We start from the raw sequence: 17,485 nt of genomic DNA on the forward strand, positions 1-17,485 counted from the left end.
CCCCTTCCACTGGTGCTCTTACTAGGCTATTCATTGCTACCTATGAGGTCAGAGTCCAGGGTCAGTCTATGTATAGTCTTTGGGTAGTGGCTTAGTCCCTGGAAGCTCTGGTTGGTTGGCATTGTTGTTCATATGGGGTCTCAAGCCCCTTCAAACTCTTCCAGTCCTTTCTCTGATTCCTTCAGCGGGGGTCCCTTTCTCAGTTCACTGGTTTGCTGCTGGCATTCACCTCTGTATTTGCTGTATTCTGGTTGTGTCTCTCAGAGAGATCTACGTCTTGTTCCTGTCAGCCAGCACTTCTTTGCTTCATCCATCTTATCTAGTTTGGTGGCTGTATATGTATGGGTCACATGTGGGGCAGGCTCTGAATGGGTGTTCCTTCTGCCTCTGTTCTAAACTTTGCCTCCCTATTCCCTCCCAAGGGTATTCTTGTTCCCCTTTTAAAGAAGGAGTGAAGCATTTGCATTTTGGTCATCCTTCTTGAGTTTCATGTGTTCTGTGCATCTAGGGTAATTCAAGCATTTGGGCTAATAACCACTTATCAATGAGTGCATACCATGAGTGTTTTTCTGTGATTGGGTTACCTCACTCTGGATGTTATTTCCAGTTCTATCCATTTGCCTATGAATTTCATAAAGTCATTGTTTTTGATAGCTGAGTAATATTCCATTGTGTAGATGTACCACATTTTCTGTATCCATTCCTCTGTTGAAGGGCATCTGGATTCTTTCCAGCTTCTGGCTATTATAAATAAGGCTGCTATAAACATAGTGGAGCATGTGTCTTTGTTATATGTTGGGGCATCTTTTGGGTATATGCCCAAGAGAGGTATAGCTGGGTCCTCAGGTAGTTCAATGTCCAATTTTCTGAGGAACCTCCAGACTGATTTCCAGAATGGTTGTAACAGTCTGCAATCCCACCAACAATGGAGGAGTGTTCCTCTTTCTCCACATCCTCGCCAGCATTTGCTGTCACCTGAGTTTTTGATCTTAGCCATTCTCACTGGTGTGAGGTGAAATCTCAGGGTTGTTTTGATTTGCATTTCCCTTATGACTAAAGATGTTGAACATTTCTTTAGTGTTTCTCAGCCATTCGGCATTCCTCAGCTGTGAATTCTTTGTTTAGCTCTGAACCCCATTTTTAATAGGGTTATTTGTCTCCCTGCAGTCTAACTTCTTGAGTTCTTTGTATATCTTGGATATAAGCCCTCTCTGATAGCATTTCCTATTGGGAAAAGTAGATGGCATATAAACTCCTGGGAAGAAGAAATTGCGCTTAACCAAAGGGCAAAGTGTAGGAGGAAAGCCTGGGAAAGAGGATGTGGGTTTGAAATAAGTCATTCCCTCTCAATAAGGAAGGTCACTTACACAGAGAGGACAAAGGGATTGCTGCAAAAGAACCAAAGTAGAAACTTTCAGAACTAGGTTTTGGTGGACACAGGCATGGAATAAAAACAGCTTCGTTCATTAAGAGAGGTTGTCTTACAGAAGGGGGAGTGATCAGTTTGCCATTGAATTGGATCTATTGGATTTTCAGACTTGCTGCTAGTGAAGTCTATAATGGACGCATTTGACTTAAGCAGATCTATCCTGATGCCATCTGATGATGTCATGAGTAGGAATTGGCTCTTTGTGGTAGAAATGTAGGATCGATAGGTGGAGATGGAGTTTAATGGGATATATCATAAAATGAAGTTCTTTCTCAACTTGCAGTGACATGACTCTGATTCCACAAGGATAAATTAAAAAGTAAAGCCACACAGTAAGGACCTCATTAATTCTTGCTAATGAGACAGGGACCACATCGTTTCACTCTTGGCACTCTTTTACATACAGAAGTGTTAAGTTGTGGGCTGGGGAGATGGCTCAGGTCTTGAAGTGCCTACTGTGTAAGCATGAGGACTTGAGTTTAGATTCCCAGAACTCGTGTGAAATCTAGACTATGCATTAGCTACCTTAGTGCTGTGGAGAGTGATAGAGAAAGACACCTGATGCCAACTCTTGATGTTCACATGCATGAGCATAAGGTACCTTCATGCACACATGTATACACCCATATGAACATGCATGTACAACAGACACATACATTATAGTTTATATGCAAAATATCCCCACAGGCTCATGTGTTATAACACTTAATATTTAGCTGGTGATACTGTTTTGAGACATTGTGGAATCTTTAGGGTGCAAGGTTTAACTAAAGGAAGTGGGTTACTGGAGGCAAGTCTGGAGGTTTATAGATTGGTCCTCCCATTGAGCTTGCTTTCTTCTTTCCTAAGGTCTGAGCAAGCTACCATCCTGCTACCATGGACAGGTACTCGCTCCCGAGAAAGTAGTCTTGCTTTCCCCACCCCTTAAACAGAGCTAGCACAAATCCTTCCTTGCCTAAGTTGCAATGGAGAAAATCGGTACAGAGAATTGGACCTGTTGCAATGATAAATCTGACCATGTGGCTTTGAGGCCTTCTAACTGGTTTGTGGGAGAAAGGCAAAAGAGTTTGGAGTTACAAGTTGACGATTCTGCAGAATGCTGTAAACAGAGCTGAATGGGCAGGAGTCTAGGAGAGCAGGGTTGTCAGTTGAAATGTAGACAGTAAGGGCCAGGCTTGTGAAGTTTCCAGGTAGAACAATGACTCTGGAGCTGGGCTCCAGGATATTCATGTTATATTTTGGAGGAAAAAATAATCTGGTTCTGCCCATGTCCTGATCATAAGAAGGCAGCTGGGTTCCAAAGCAACTGACTCATTTGTTTGGGGAGGAAATTCCAGCATAGCATTCAGGCTGTGGTATGCTCACTGCATTTCCACATCCTCAGTGGAAGAGAACAGGAAGAGGAGCAGAGAGAGGTGAACACGTGGAGCTTTTCAAGGAAAGCATCACAAAGCCAGTTAATGCCAGGGACACACAACAGCCAAATCTACCTATACTTATCAGTAGATGCAAACAAAGTGTTTGCGATTGTGGTAAGTGTCCTTAAAAATAAAGCACGTATTCCCCCACAGGATGAATAGATGGTTCCTTGAAGGTAAGATCTCACCCATGAAAGGCTACATGCTGTAAAACCATTAAAAAAATACACACCATAAAGGAGAGTGTCTGAAAAGAAATAGCTTCCAGCATGCTTTGCTGGAAGTGCAAGTAGTTCATCGACACGGAGTGTGAGGGTCATGGGCTTAGGGAGACTTGCAAGATTTCAGAAAGCAGCCGAGGCCAGGCAATGTATGAAGCTTAAGTCTTGGTAGAAGTCCCAGGATAACGTAAATACCAGGATTGTGAAGCGTGACAAAAGCTTCCGATACTAGCACTGTACTTGACCTCACTCAAAGGGCCAAGATGCAGTAGCTACAGTGATGAATGCAGTGTTACAAGACAGGACTCAGACTTCAGGCATCAGCACTGAATCGAGAGGTTATCCAAGCCTGTGGGAACCAAACCCGTGCCTCTATAAGCCCCTCATGCTTGGACATGGAAGCCCTTCATGCTTGGACGTGAAAGCCCCTCATGCTTGGACGTGAAAGCCCCTCATGCTTGGACGTGGAGCTGCCTGGCTTGGGTTTTACCCAGCTGGGTGCTGGTCTTGCTTTGATCCTATCTTTCTTTGCTTTGTCCTGATTCGTTCCCTTTGGCGTGAGAATCTTTACTCCATGCCATTGTATATTGCAAGCATGTAACTTTTCTTTTACATTCTAGCAGCTCACAGTTAAGGGACAGACTCATAGCTAAGAGGTTATAAGGACTCTTAAAGTTGGGCTAAGGGCATTTTTACTTTATAAGAGCTATTAGCTAGGGGCAGAGCACTTAGGTTTGAATGTAAAATGTTCACAGCTCACCTGTTTGAACACTTAGTCCCCAGCTGGTAGTACTGTGTCATGGAGTTTTGGTGCCGTTAGGAGGTGGAACCTTAGCTGAAAGTCATGGGTCAGGGAAGAAATAAGCCTCAAGATTTATAGCTTGGCCCAAGTTCTGTTCTGTTTGTTGTGGTGCGGGCCACCTCACTTCCACTGTTGTGGACAAGAGCAGTTCCTGCCCTCGTGGATGCTACTATGCCTTCTCTCCCATGGAATTACAACCTAAAGTAAACTCTTCCTTAAGTCGTTTTTGTCAGGCATTTGGTTATAGAAATATGGAAAAATAACCTGCACAAGGAAGTTTCTGGGAAAATGAATTTTTGCCACCAAAGAATAAGTCTCACAGCTGCAAGAGGTGGGACACCTTTTAGTTTTGTTAAAAGATTCATTTTATTTTTAACTGTGTGTTTGGGGGGGAGGGGGCATGTGAGTGTGTGTTTGTGGAAGGTCAGAAGAGGATGTCAGATCTCCTGGAGTTAGAGTCACAGAAGTTGGTAGATGCCTGTTGATGGTTCTGGGAACCAAAATCAGGAACTACTGATGAGCAGTTACCCTTCTAACCACTGAGCCACCTTTCTAGCACCCAGAGAACACATTTTTTCCCACACATAAATCTAAGTTTTGAAATTCCTATCACTGAGGGCTAATATCCAAAATACATAAAAAACCCTAGATGTTAGACTCCAGAGAATCAAATAACCCTATTAAAAATGGGGTACAGAGCTAAACAAAGAATTCTCAGCTGAGGAATATTGAATGGCCCTGAAGCACCTAAAGAAATGTTCAATATCCTTACTCATCAGGGAAATGCAAATCAAAACAACCCTGAACCCATTTCACACCAGTCAGAATGGCTGAGATAAAAAACTCATGAGACAATAGATGCTAGTGAGGATGTGGAGAAAGAGGAACACTCCTCCATTGTTGGTGGGATTGCAAGCTGGTACAACCACTCTGGAAATCAGTCTGGAAGTTCCTCATAAAATTGAACATTGAACTGCCTGAGGATCCAGCTATTCCACTCCTGGACATATACCCAAAAGATGCTCCAACATATAACAAGGACACATGCTCCACTATGTTCATAGCAGCCTTATTTATAATAGCCAGAAGCTGGAAAGTACCCAGATGTCCCTCAACAGAGGAATGGATACAGAAAATGTGGTACATTTACGCAATGGAGTACTACTCAGCTATTAAAAACAATGATTTCATGGATTCTTATGCAAATGGATTGAACTAGAAAATATCATCCTGAGTGATGTAACCCAACCACAAGAAATCATACATGGTTTGTACTCACTGATAAGTGCATATTAGACCAAAAGCTCAAATTACCCAAGATACAATCCACAGACCACATGAAGCTCAAGAAGGATGACCAAAGTGAGGATGTTTCAGTCCTTCTTAGAAGGGAGAACAAAATTATTCACAGGAGGAGAATACAGAGACAAATTTTGGAGCAGAGACTGAAGAAAAGGCCATCCAGAGACTGCCCCACCTGGGGATCCAGCCCATATACATACAGCCACCAAATTCAGACAATATGCTGACTCTAAGAAGTACAAACTGATAGGAGACTGATATAGCTGTCTCCTGAGAGGTTCTGCCAGAGCATGACAAATACAGAGGGGGATGCTCACAGCCAACCATTGAACTGAGAACAGGGCCCCCAGTGGAGGAGTTAGAGAAAGGATCGAAGGAGCCGAAGAGGTTTGCAACTCCATAAGAACAATACCAACCAACCAGACCTCCCTCCCCTCCAGAGCTCCCAAGGACTAAACCACTATCCAAAGAGTACGCCTGGACAGACCCATGACTCCAGCTGCATATGAAGCAGAGGATGGCCTTGTTGGGCACCAGTGGGAGGAGAAGCACCTGCCAAGGCTCGATGCCCCAGGGTAGGGCAATGTCAGGGCTGGGAGGCAGGAAGGAGTGGGTGGGTGGGGGAACATTTTCATAGAAGAAGGGGTATGGAGGATGCGATAGAGGCTTTATGGACAGAAACCAGGAATGTGGATGACATTCGAAATGTAAATAAAAAATCCAATAAAAAAAGAAATTCCCTCATCGCAGCCTTATTTATAATAGCCAGAAGCTGGAAAGAACCCAGATGCCCTTCAACAGAGGAATGGATACAGAAAATGTGGTACATCTACACAATGGAATATTACTTAGCTATCAAAAACAACGACTTTATGAAATTCTTAGGCAAATGGTTGGACCTGGAAAATATCATCCTGAGTGAGCTAACCCAATCACAGAAAGACATACATGGTATGCACTCATTGATAAGTGGCTATTAGCCCAAATGCTTAAATTACCCTAGATGCCTAGAACAAATGAAACTCAAGACGGATGATCAAAATGTGAATCCTTCACTCCTTCTTTAAAAGGGGAACAAGAATACCCTTGGCAGGGAAGAGAGAGGCAAAGATTAAAACAGAGACTGAAGGAACACCCATTCAGAGCCTGCCCCACATGTGGCCCATACATATACAGCCACCCAATTAGACAAGATGGATGAAGCAAAGAAGTGCAGACTGACAGGAGCTGGATGTAGATCGCTCCTGAGAGACACAGCCAGAATACAGCAAATACAGAGGCGAAAGCCAGCAGCAAACCACTGAACTGAGAATAGGACCCCCGTTGAAGGAATCAGAGAAAGAACTGGAAGAGCTTGAAGGGGCTCGAGACCCCATATGTACAACACTGCCAAGCAACCCAAGCTTCCAGGGACTAAGCCACTACCTAAAGACTATACATGGACTGACCCTGGACTCTGACCTCATAGGTAGCAATGAATAGCCCAGTAAGAGCACCAGTGGAAGGGGAAGCCCTGGGTCCTGCTAAGACTGAACCCCCAGTGAACTAGACTGTTGGGGGGAGGGCGGCAATGGGGGAGGGTTGGAAGGGGAACACCCATAAGGAAGGGGAGGGGGGAGGGGGATGTTTGCCTGGAAACCGGGAAAGGGAATAACACTTGAAATGTATATAAGAAATACTCAAGTTAATAAAAAAAAAGAAATTCCTATCATTGAGGTACTTCTGCAAGCATTCTCTGTATGCTACTCTGAAAGTTTTCTTTTTTTTAAACTAAGCCTTTGGAGCTCTATTTTCTAGGCTCCTGTCTTCAGTAACGAGAAACACAAATTTGGTTTTGCTTAAGATTATTTGAGTTTTTAAAAGATCTTTATAGTCTGGTCTACAAAATGTATTGGACTGTTATAGACATTTTAGAGGCATTCTAAAAAGATACATGCATGCCATAGACTGGATTATTCATCCTAGATCACGGCTTACTGATTATTTCTCTCAAAAACCCATGATTGCTTCTCTCAGAAACACTTAATAGTTGAGGTTTGATCTGTTGCTATTCATTGTAATGCTAAACATTGGCCCCCAAGGTCTGGTTGTCCCCAGGGACAAGAAGATCCTCATGTACATCACATGATGCTATATAACCTTGATCCTTAATTTAAAACTAGGTTGACTAAAGATGCCTATAGCCCTTGCCAGTTTGCCATCACGCCAGGCACACACATCTCAATTCCGTGGCAGGCTTGGTGTGTTCCTCCACCACACCTTCTCTTGAACTCAATTAAGTCACCACATGAAAGAACACACCACACAATATCCTCTGATCTGATTGATAAGATATGATTTGCCCATCTAGACAGCACAAAACCCTGTACACACCCACCCCTTAAAAATAGTCATAACAACCTGTATCTTTGTGCAGAGGAGAATCTTAACATCTGCCGCCATGTTCTCTCAGCTCCTCACCTCGTTCTGGCTCTCCTTCTCCTCTTCTCCCTCCCTTCTAAAACCCTTGTTCTTGCTTGCCTTCCTTTTCATCCTCCTTTTATCAGGCCTCCTTTAACAGGCCTCCTTTTATCTTGTCTGCCTTCACCTGCATAATGACATCAACCTACAGAAGTAGGCAAAACAGCATAGAGGGTCAACATCTGCCCAGCTCTTGTGCTGTCTAAGGTTTGTTATAAATATAAAAATGAGTCATTTATCTGGAAACTAAATGGTCTAAGGCAGGTAGACCCCCCCATTGATATTAGTTATTACCACAACACTCAATGCTTTAAATTTCCATATTACCCAGCTCTCTGTTTACTCACTCTCTAGCTTCCTCTTGTGTTTGATTTCTTTATAGCTCTTATAATTACCTGTTACATCATTCATTCAAAAGTTGGATTTCGAGTTGTCTTTTACTATTTGTTACTGCATTAAAATGTTGCCTGGTATAGAACCAGTGAAATGCCTTAGTAGGTAAAGGAATTTGCCAAGCCTGACAATTCTTGGAACCTACAAGGTGAAAGGATAGAACTACCTCCTCTGGGCTGTTCACTGACCTGCACACACCAATCGCATGATATCCTGATCATTGCTGGGTTAGAGAAGCAGAAGTTAACTTTCCATTCTCAAGGATCAAGGAGCCATCATCCATGAGGTCCTGCAGCTGAGTAACAGGAAACTGTACTTGTTTCTCAAACCACGTGGCAACTGTCAGAAGCTACTGGTCACAAAATGCACATCCAATTAGCTGCAGTCCTATTGGCAGCCCTTGGCTAGAGAGGACCACAGGGACACTCACTGCTGGCAAGCCTGCCATATTTATAGCTTGTGTTAAAATATCAAGTATGACACTACCTCAGTGAGCATGGTAGGGGTTAGCAGGACATCCACCCCAGAGTCAAAAACATTCACGAAATCATTCACAACGAGACGCCTCGTTGTGCCTTGACAAAATAATTCTCATAATTTTCTTTTAATGAGAAAAAGTTTCCCCGAGAGAATTCTTCCTCTCATCGCATCATTGAGCCCTTCTTGTCTGGCTGCAGCATACGGGGCTTCAGTAGACGACACATCAATAGCAGACCTGTGACTGTACTGTAGCCCATCAACTCTTGCCATATTCAATGCTACTTCTAACGAACACAGTCCATGATAGCAGACCGTGGAGTAGAAGGTGGGTGGTACCAAACTAGATGAAGCAAAGAAGTGCAGGCCGACAGGAACCGGATGTAGATCTCTCCTGAGAGACAGAGCCAGAATAGGGCTAATACATAGGTGAATGCCAGCAGCAAACCACAGAACTGAGAACGGGACCCCCGTTGAAGGAATCAGAGAAAGGACTGGAAGAGCTTGAAGGGGCTTGAGACCCCATATGAACAACAATGCCAACCAACCAGAGCTTCCAGGGACTAAGCCAGTACCTAAAGACTATACATGAACTGACCCTGGACTCTGACCTCATAGGTAGCAATGAATATCCTAGTAAGAGCACCAGTGGAAGGGAAAGCCCTTGGTCCTGCCAAGGCTGAACCTCCAGTGAACATGATTATTGGGGGGAGGGTGGTAATGGGGGGAGGACGGGGAGGGGAACACCCATGTAGAAGGGAAGGGGGTGGGGCTAGGGGGATGTTGGCCCGGAAACCGGGAAAGGGAATAACATTTGAAATGTAAGTAAGAAATACTCAAGTTAATAAAGATGGAGGAAAAAAAGAAAAAAAAAAGAAGAAGGTGGGTGGCAGAGACGTCATCCACTTTGGCTCCTTCAGACGCAAAGAGGTCAGAAGCTTGGGACCAGAGAGCTAGTACTTCTCTTGGCAATTCTGGTACTAGATATTCCTTTGGAATTTGTATACACTGTCTGCTCACATCCGGCACACTGGGAATCGTGGGTGGCTTAACAGGGCCTTTTACTGTGGTGGAATCTTTGGGGTCATGTTCAGCCAGTCCACCTAACACAGTTGCTGTATCGTCCACACAGCTGGTGAAGATTCCTGGCATGCTCATTGAATTCACCAGGGGAATAAGGCGGTGCAGGGAAACTAAGCCACAGTTTGGTTTGAAACCAATAATCCCACATTGGGCAGCAGGGTTCCTGGTGGATCTGCCAGTGTCCGATCCCAGAGCCTCAAAGCCCGGGACCGCTGCCACGGCTGCCACGGCTGCCACGGCTGCCACGGTTGCCACGCTGCCACGCTGCCACGCTGCCATGCTGCCACGCTGCCAACCGAGCTTCCTCCAGTTACCAGCCAGTGTGAATTCTCATGGGCATCGTGTCGGCTTCTTTCTCTGTATTGCTTTGCTCTATCACTGACCTAAATCCCACTCTGTATTGCTTTGAATAAGTCCAGGGGTTTTTAACTGGTCTAAACAGGCTATCTGTTCTTCCAGATCCCATAGCAAACTCATCAAAATTTGTTTTCCCCATGAGTAGAGCTTTCTGATCCAACAACGTCTGAACCACTGTAGCATTGTAAGGTGGTACAGAACCTTTTAACATATTTGATGCCCATGTTGTCCGAGGCCAGATGTGATGAGGCATTCCATCTACTTCTCCAAGAGACTGACCTTTCTTGTATCTTTTCTCTGATTCTTCAGCTTACTTAAAAGCCACCTTTTCTGATACAGTAAGGGAAGCATTTAGATACTTGGTTTTCTTGATGAGGGAGAGACATTTCTTGCAGAACTCTGTTGGTGTAACTTGGCACTGCTTCAGTGCTGCAGAAATTTCTCGGAGAGTCTGGCCCAGAAGAGTTCGCGTCTGAGTCAGCCGGGTACCACAGCGTCTGGGAGCGGAGGAAGTCAACGTCGGCCACATGCGTTACATGCGCACAGACATCTTGCATTCTCACGCACCTCCTCAACAACGAGACGCTCTAAATATCTCTTAACTTTTGTCACAATAGCACTGTACTAAGACATTTAATAAATAGGTGAGTTATTAGACAAACCGCAGTAGGGATATTTTTTCGGTTCTGATTAAATTATATAATCTCTTAAAAACGCTCTTTGCTTCTAAGTCTGAAATTACGTCATAGAAAATAACAGGAAGGAAGGTACATAAAATAAGGGAAGTGAAAATACCACACAAAATTCTGGAAACATTTTGGGATCCCTGTCAAGTGAGCAACTGGGTGTGAAGTTGCCACCTATGGTGAGTAATGAGGAAAGATGAGGTAAAGCCACTAATGTGACCGGAAACTATAGAAAAAAAAAGAAAGATGATTTAGAGTCTCACTTTCAATTTTTAGACATGGGCAAACTTTCTGATTTGTTATATAATAAAAACTTTATAATATTTAAAACAATTAGACATATTTTATACATCAGCTTTATAGAAAGGATAAAATAGGGTTTGTATTAAACTCTAGGTTGCAACTAATTTGAGATGAAATCATAAAACATATCTTTTGAAGACCTGCTCTACAGGGGGCACGGAGGTCTTTGTGCTCAGAGAAACACACTAGAGAAACCAGGAATGCTAACCACACACGGTTGTTCCTTCACAGGAAGGAATACAAAACCTGTTTCAGTCCAGAAGGTTGGAGTGGATACACTTCCTGGCCTAGTGACTTTTATGCAATCTGTGTAGCCAGAGACCATACTGGACTCTTCCCGTGTCCCTTCTGTACTCATTTTTCTCAGCTCTGTCTATAAAGATAAAACCTATCTTTATAGAAGGTGTCCCATATACTTTAGAGTTCTGATGTAGTCACATCTGATCTTTATTTAGCTTCATTCCTCAAAGAGACTTAAATGTGCTTGGATCCACATGTGGGGTTGAGTTAATCAACGCAAAAATAGGTTTTACCAGATTGTACCGTGTTTAAATAAGCCTAAAATACATCGATCAGAGACCTAGTCCCAAAGTTTGGACCCAAACTGGCTGTTGTGCCGTGTTGTGCCGAATGGCCTTCTTGTCTCTGGCAGCTCATTTCTCCCTATCTATCAAGGTTGTAGACACCCCAACACGCCCCGCCCCCTGGCTGCCACACTAGTCTGTTGGAGCTAGCAGCTAGATGGCTCCTAGACTGCCGACCTGAGTTTGTCCCCTGGGACCCACTTGAGAGAAGGAGAGCATTGACTCATCGGTTGTCCTCTGGCTTCCGTATGGTGCAGTGGTCTGCATGCACCCTTCCCTATGAACACAGAATAAGCAAGTTAATGACATTTTAATTTAAAGACTCTAGTCACTAAGTTACATTTTATCAAGTTGACTTTATCTGATGCCTCAGGCATTCTTCAGGGCAAATGTGGTAATTTCTCTTGTTCCCTTTCCTTCCTTTCTTTTTTTTTTTTTTTTTTTTTTTCATTTTTTTTTATTTTTTTTGTTTTGTTTTTGTTTTTTTTTTTTTTTTTATTAACTTGAGTATTTCTTATATACATTTCAAGTGTTATTCCCTTTCCCGGTTTCCGGGCAAATCCCCCTCCCCCCTCCCCTTCCTTATGGGTGTTCCCCTCCCAACCCTCCCCCCATTGCCGCCCTCCCCCCATAGTCTAGTTCACTGGGGGTTCAGTCTTAGCAGGACCCAGGGCTTCCCCTTCCACTGGTGCTCTTACTAGGATATTCATTGCTACCTATGGGGTCAGAGTCCAGGGTCAGTCCATGTATAGTCTTTAGGTAGTGGCTTAGTCCCTGGAAGCTCTGGTTGCTTGACATTGTTGTACATATGGGGTCTCGAGCCCCTTCAAGCTCTTCCAGTTCTTTCTCTGATTCCTTCAACGGGGGTCCTATTCTCAGCTCAGTGGTTTGCTGCTGGCATTCGCCTCTGTATTTGCTGTATTCTGGCTGTGTCTCTCAGGAGCGATCTACATCCGGCTCCTGTCGGTCTGCACTTCTTTGCTTCATCCATCTTGTCCAATTGGGTGGCTGTATATGTATGGGCCACCTGTGGGGCAGGCTCTGAATGGGTGTTCCTTCAGTCTCTGTTTTAATCTTTGCCTCTCCCTTCCCAGCCAAGGGTATTCTTTTTCCTCATTTAAAGAAGGAGTGAAGCATTCACATTTTGATCATCCGTCTTGAGTTTCGTTTGTTCTAGGGATCAAGGGTAATTCAAGCATTTGGGCTAATAGCCACTTATCAATGAGTGCATACCATGTATGTCTTTCTGTGATTGGGTTAGCTCACTCAGGATGATATTTTCCAGTTCCAACCATTTGCCTACGAATTTCATAGACTCGTTGTTTTTGATAGCTGAGTAATATTCCATTGTGTAGATGTACCACATTTTCTGTATCCATTCCTCTGTTGAAGGGCATCTCGGTTCTTTCCATTTTCTGGCTATTATAAATAAGGCTGCGATGAACATAGTGGAGCACGTGTCTCTTTTATATGTTGAGGCATCTTTTGGGTATATGCCCAAGAGAGGTATAGCTGGATCCTCAGGCAGTTCAATGTCCAATTTTCTGAGGAACCTCCAGACTGATTTCCAGAATGGTTTTACCAGTCTGCAATCCCACCAACAATGAAGGAGTGTTCCTCTTTCTCCACATCCTCGCCAGCATCTGCTGTCACCTGAGTTTTTGATCTTAGCCATTCTCACTGGTGTGAGGTGAAATCTCAGGGTTGTTTTGATTTGCATTTCCCTTATGACTAAAGATGTTGAACATTTCTTTAGGTGTTTCTCAGCCATTCGGCATTCCTCAGCTGTGAATTCTTTGTTTAGCTCTGAACCCCATTTTTTAATAGGGTTATTTGTTTCCCTGCGGTCTAACTTCTTGAGTTCTTTGTATATTTTGGATATAAGGCCTCTATCTGTTGTAGGATTGGTAAAGATCTTTTCCCAATCTGTTGGTTGCCGTTTTGTCCTAACCACCGTGTCCTTTGCCTTACAGAAGCTTTGCAGTTTTATGAGATCCCATTTGTCGATTCTTGATCTTAGAGCATAAGCCATTGGTGTTTTGTTCAGGAAATTTTTTCCAGTGCCCATGTGTTCCAGATGCTTCCCTAGTTTTTCTTCTATTAGTTTGAGTGTGTCTGGTTTGATGTGGAGGTCCTTGATCCACTTGGACTTAAGCTTTGTACAGGGTGATAAGCATGGATCGATCTGCATTCTTCTACATGTTGCCCTCCAGTTGAACCAGCACCATTTGCTGAAAATGCTATCTTTTTTCCATTGGATGGTTTTGGCTCCTTTGTCAAAAATCAAGTGACCATAGGTGTGTGGGTTCATTTCTGGGTCTTCAATTCTATTCCATTGGTCTATCTGTCTGTCTCTGTACCAATACCATGCAGTTTTTATCACTATTGCTCTGTAATACTGCTTGAGTTCAGGGATAGTGATTCCCCCTGAAGTCCTTTTATTGTTGAGGATAGCTTTAGCTATCCTGGGTTTTTTGTTATTCCAGATGAATTTGCAAATTGTTCTGTCTAACTCTTTGAAGAATTGGATTGGAATTTTGATGGGGATTGCATTGAATCTGTAGATTGCTTTTGGTAAAATGGCCATTTTTACTATATTAATCCTGCCAATCCATGAGCATGGGAGATCTTTCCATCTTCTGAGGTCTTCTTCAATTTCTTTCCTCAGTGTCTTGAAGTTCTTATTGTACAGATCTTTTACTTGCTTGGTTAAAGTCACACCGAGGTACTTTATATTATTTGGGTCTATTATGAAGGGTGTCGTTTCCCTAATTTCTTTCTCGGCTTGTTTCTCTTTTGTATAGAGGAAGGCAACTGATTTATTTGAGTTAATTTTATACCCAGCCACCTTGCTGAAGTTGTTTATCAGCTTTAGTAGTTCTCTGGTGGAACTTTTGGGATCACTTAAATATACTATCATGTCATCTGCAAATAGTGATATTTTGACTTCTTCTTTTCCGATCTGTATCCCCTTGATCTCCTTTTGTTGTCTGATTGCTCTGGCTAGAACTTCAAGAACTATATTGAATAAGTAGGGAGAGAGTGGGCAGCCTTGTCTAGTCCCTGATTTTAGTGGGATTGCTTCGAGTTTCTCTCCATTTAGTTTAATGTTAGCAACTGGTTTGCTGTATATGGCTTTTACTATGTTTAGGTATGGGCCTTGAATTCCTATTCTTTCCAGGACTTTTATCATGAAGGGGTGTTGAATTTTGTCAAATGCTTTCTCAGCATCTAATGAAATGATCATGTGGTTTTGTTCTTTCAGTTTGTTTATATGATGGATCACGTTGATGGTTTTCCGTATATTAAACCATCCCTGCATGCCTGGGATGAAGCCTACTTGATCATGGTGGATGATTGTTTTGATGTGCTCTTGAATTCGGTTTGCCAGAATTTTATTGAGTATTTTTGCGTCGATATTCATAAGGGAAATTGGTCTGAAGTTCTCTTTCTTTGTTGTGTCTTTGTGTGGTTTAGGTATAAGAGTAATTGTGGCTTCGTAGAAGGAATTCGGTAGTGCTCCATTTGTTTCAATTTTGTGGAATAGTTTGGATAATATTGGTATGAGGTCTTCTATGAAGGTTTGATAGAATTCTGCACTAAACCCGTCTGGACCTGGGCTCTTTTTGGTTGGAAGACCTTTAATGACTGCTTCTATTTCCTTAGGAGTTATGGGGTTGTTTAACTGGTTTATCTGTTCCTGATTTAACTTCGATACCTGGTATCTGTCTAGGAAATTGTCCATTTCCTGAAGATTTTCAAATTTTGTTGAATATAGGTTTTTATAGTAAGATCTGATGATTTTTTGAATTTCCTCTGAATCTGTAGTTATGTCTCCCTTTTCATTTCTAATTTTGTTAATTTGGACGCACTCTCTGTGTCCTCTCGTTAGTCTGGCTAAGGGTTTATCTATCTTGTTGATTTTCTCAAAGAACCAACTTTTGGTTCTGTTGATTCTTTCTATGGTCCTTTTTGTTTCTACTTGGTTGATTTCAGCTCTGAGTTTGATTATTTCCTGCCTTCTACTCCTCCTGGGTGTATTTGCTTCTTTTTGTTCTAGAGCTTTTAGGTGTGCTGTCAAGCTGCTGACATATGCTCTTTCCTGTTTCTTTCTGCAGGCACTCAGCGCTATGAGTTTTCCTCTTAGCACAGCTTTCATTGTGTCCCATAAGTTTGGGTATGTTGTATCTTCATTTTCATTAAATTCTAAAAAGTTTTTAATTTCTTTCTTTATTTCTTCCTTGACCAGGTTATCATTGAGTAGAGCATTGTTCAATTTCCACGTATATGTGGGCATTCTTCCCTTATTGTTATTGAAGACCAGTTTTAGGCCGTGGTGGTCCGATAGCACGCATGGGATTATTTCTATCTTTCTGTACCTGTTGAGGCCCGTTTTTTGACCAATTATATGGTCAATTTTGGAGAAAGTACCATGAGGAGCTGAGAAGAAGGTATATCCTTTTGCTTTAGGATAGAATGTTCTATAAATATCCGTTAAGTCCATTTGGCTCATGACTTCTCTTAGTCTGTCGACATCACTGTTTAATTTCTGTTTCCATGATCTGTCCATTGATGAGAGTGGGGTGTTGAAGTCTCCCACTATTATTGTGTGAGGTGCAATGTGTGTTTTGAGCTTTAGTAAGGTTTCTTTTACGTATGTAGGTGCCCTTGTATTTGGGGCATAGATATTTAGGATTGAGAGTTCATCTTGGTGGATTTTTCCTTTGATGAATATGAAGTGTCCTTCCTTATCTTTTTTGATGACTTTTAGTTGGAAATTGATTTTATTTGATATTAGAATAGCTACTCCAGCTTGCTTCTTCTGACCATTTGCTTGGAAAGTTGTTTTCCAGCCTTTCACTCTGAGGTAGTGTCTGTCTTTGTCTCTGAGGTGTGTTTCCTGTAGGCAGCAGAATGCAGGGTCCTCATTGCGTATCCAGTTTGTTAATCTATGTCTTTTTATTGGGGAATTGAGGCCATTGATATTGAGAGATATTAAGGAATAGTGATTATTGCTTCCCTTTATATTCATATTTGGATGTGAGGTTATGTTTGTGTGCTTTCATTCTCTTTGTTTTGTTGCCAAGACGATTAGTTTCTTGCTTCTTCTAGGGTATAGCTTGCCTCCTTATGTTGTGCTTTACCATTTATTATCCTTTGTAGTGCTGGATTTGTAGAAAGATATTGTGTAAATTTGGTTTTGTCATGGAATATCTTGGTTTCTCCATCAATGTTAATTGAGAGTTTTGCTGGGTACAGTAACCTGGGCTGGCATTTGTGTTCTCTTAGGGTCTGTATGACATCAGTCCAGGATCTTCTGGCCTTCATAGTTTCTGGCGAAAAGTCTGGTGTGATTCTGATAGGTCTGCCTTTATATGTTACTTGACCTTTTTCCCTTACTGCTTTTAATATTCTTTCTTTATTTTGTGCGTTTGGTGTTTTGACAATTATGTGACGGGAGGTGTTTCTTTTCTGGTCCAATCTATTTGGAGTTCTGTAGGCTTCTTGTATGTCTATGGGTATCTCTTTTTTTAGGTTAGGGAAGTTTTCTTCTATGATTTTGTTGAAGATATTTACTGGTCCTTTGAGCTGGGAGTCTTCACTCTCTTCTATACCTATTATCCTTAGGTTTGATCTTCTCATTGAGTCCTGGATTTCCTGTATGTTTTGGACCAGTAGCTTTTTCCGCTTTACATTATCTTTGACAGTTGAGTCAATGATTTCTATGGAATCTTCTGCTCCTGAGATTCTCTCTTCCATCTCTTGAATTCTGTTGGTGAGGCTTGTATCTACAGCTCCTTGTCTCTTCTTTTGGTTTTCTATATCCAGGGTTGTTTCCATGTGTTCTTTCTTGATTGCTTCTATTTCCATTTTTAATTCCTTCAACTGTTTGATTGTGTTTTCCTGGAATTCTTTCAGGGATTTTTGCGATTCCTCTCTGTAGGCTTTTACTTGTTTATTAATGTTTTC

General features: G+C 42.4%; 1 protein-coding gene and 1 pseudogene across 2 annotated transcripts in view; both read right to left on the reverse strand.

Annotated features, from left to right (window-relative positions):
* Positions 1–17,485, reverse strand: part of LOC103692000 (uncharacterized) — a 443,265-nt gene that overhangs the window by 38,780 nt on the left and 387,000 nt on the right. The gene's annotated exons all lie outside the window — the stretch shown is intronic.
* On the reverse strand, positions 6,904–10,754 carry Qrsl1l1 (glutaminyl-tRNA amidotransferase subunit QRSL1 like 1; annotated as a pseudogene).

This window comes from Rattus norvegicus, chromosome 13, assembly GCF_021556685.1.
Source record: "Rattus norvegicus strain SHRSP/BbbUtx chromosome 13, alternate assembly SHRSP_T2T, whole genome shotgun sequence".
NCBI lineage: Eukaryota > Metazoa > Chordata > Mammalia > Rodentia > Muridae > Rattus > Rattus norvegicus.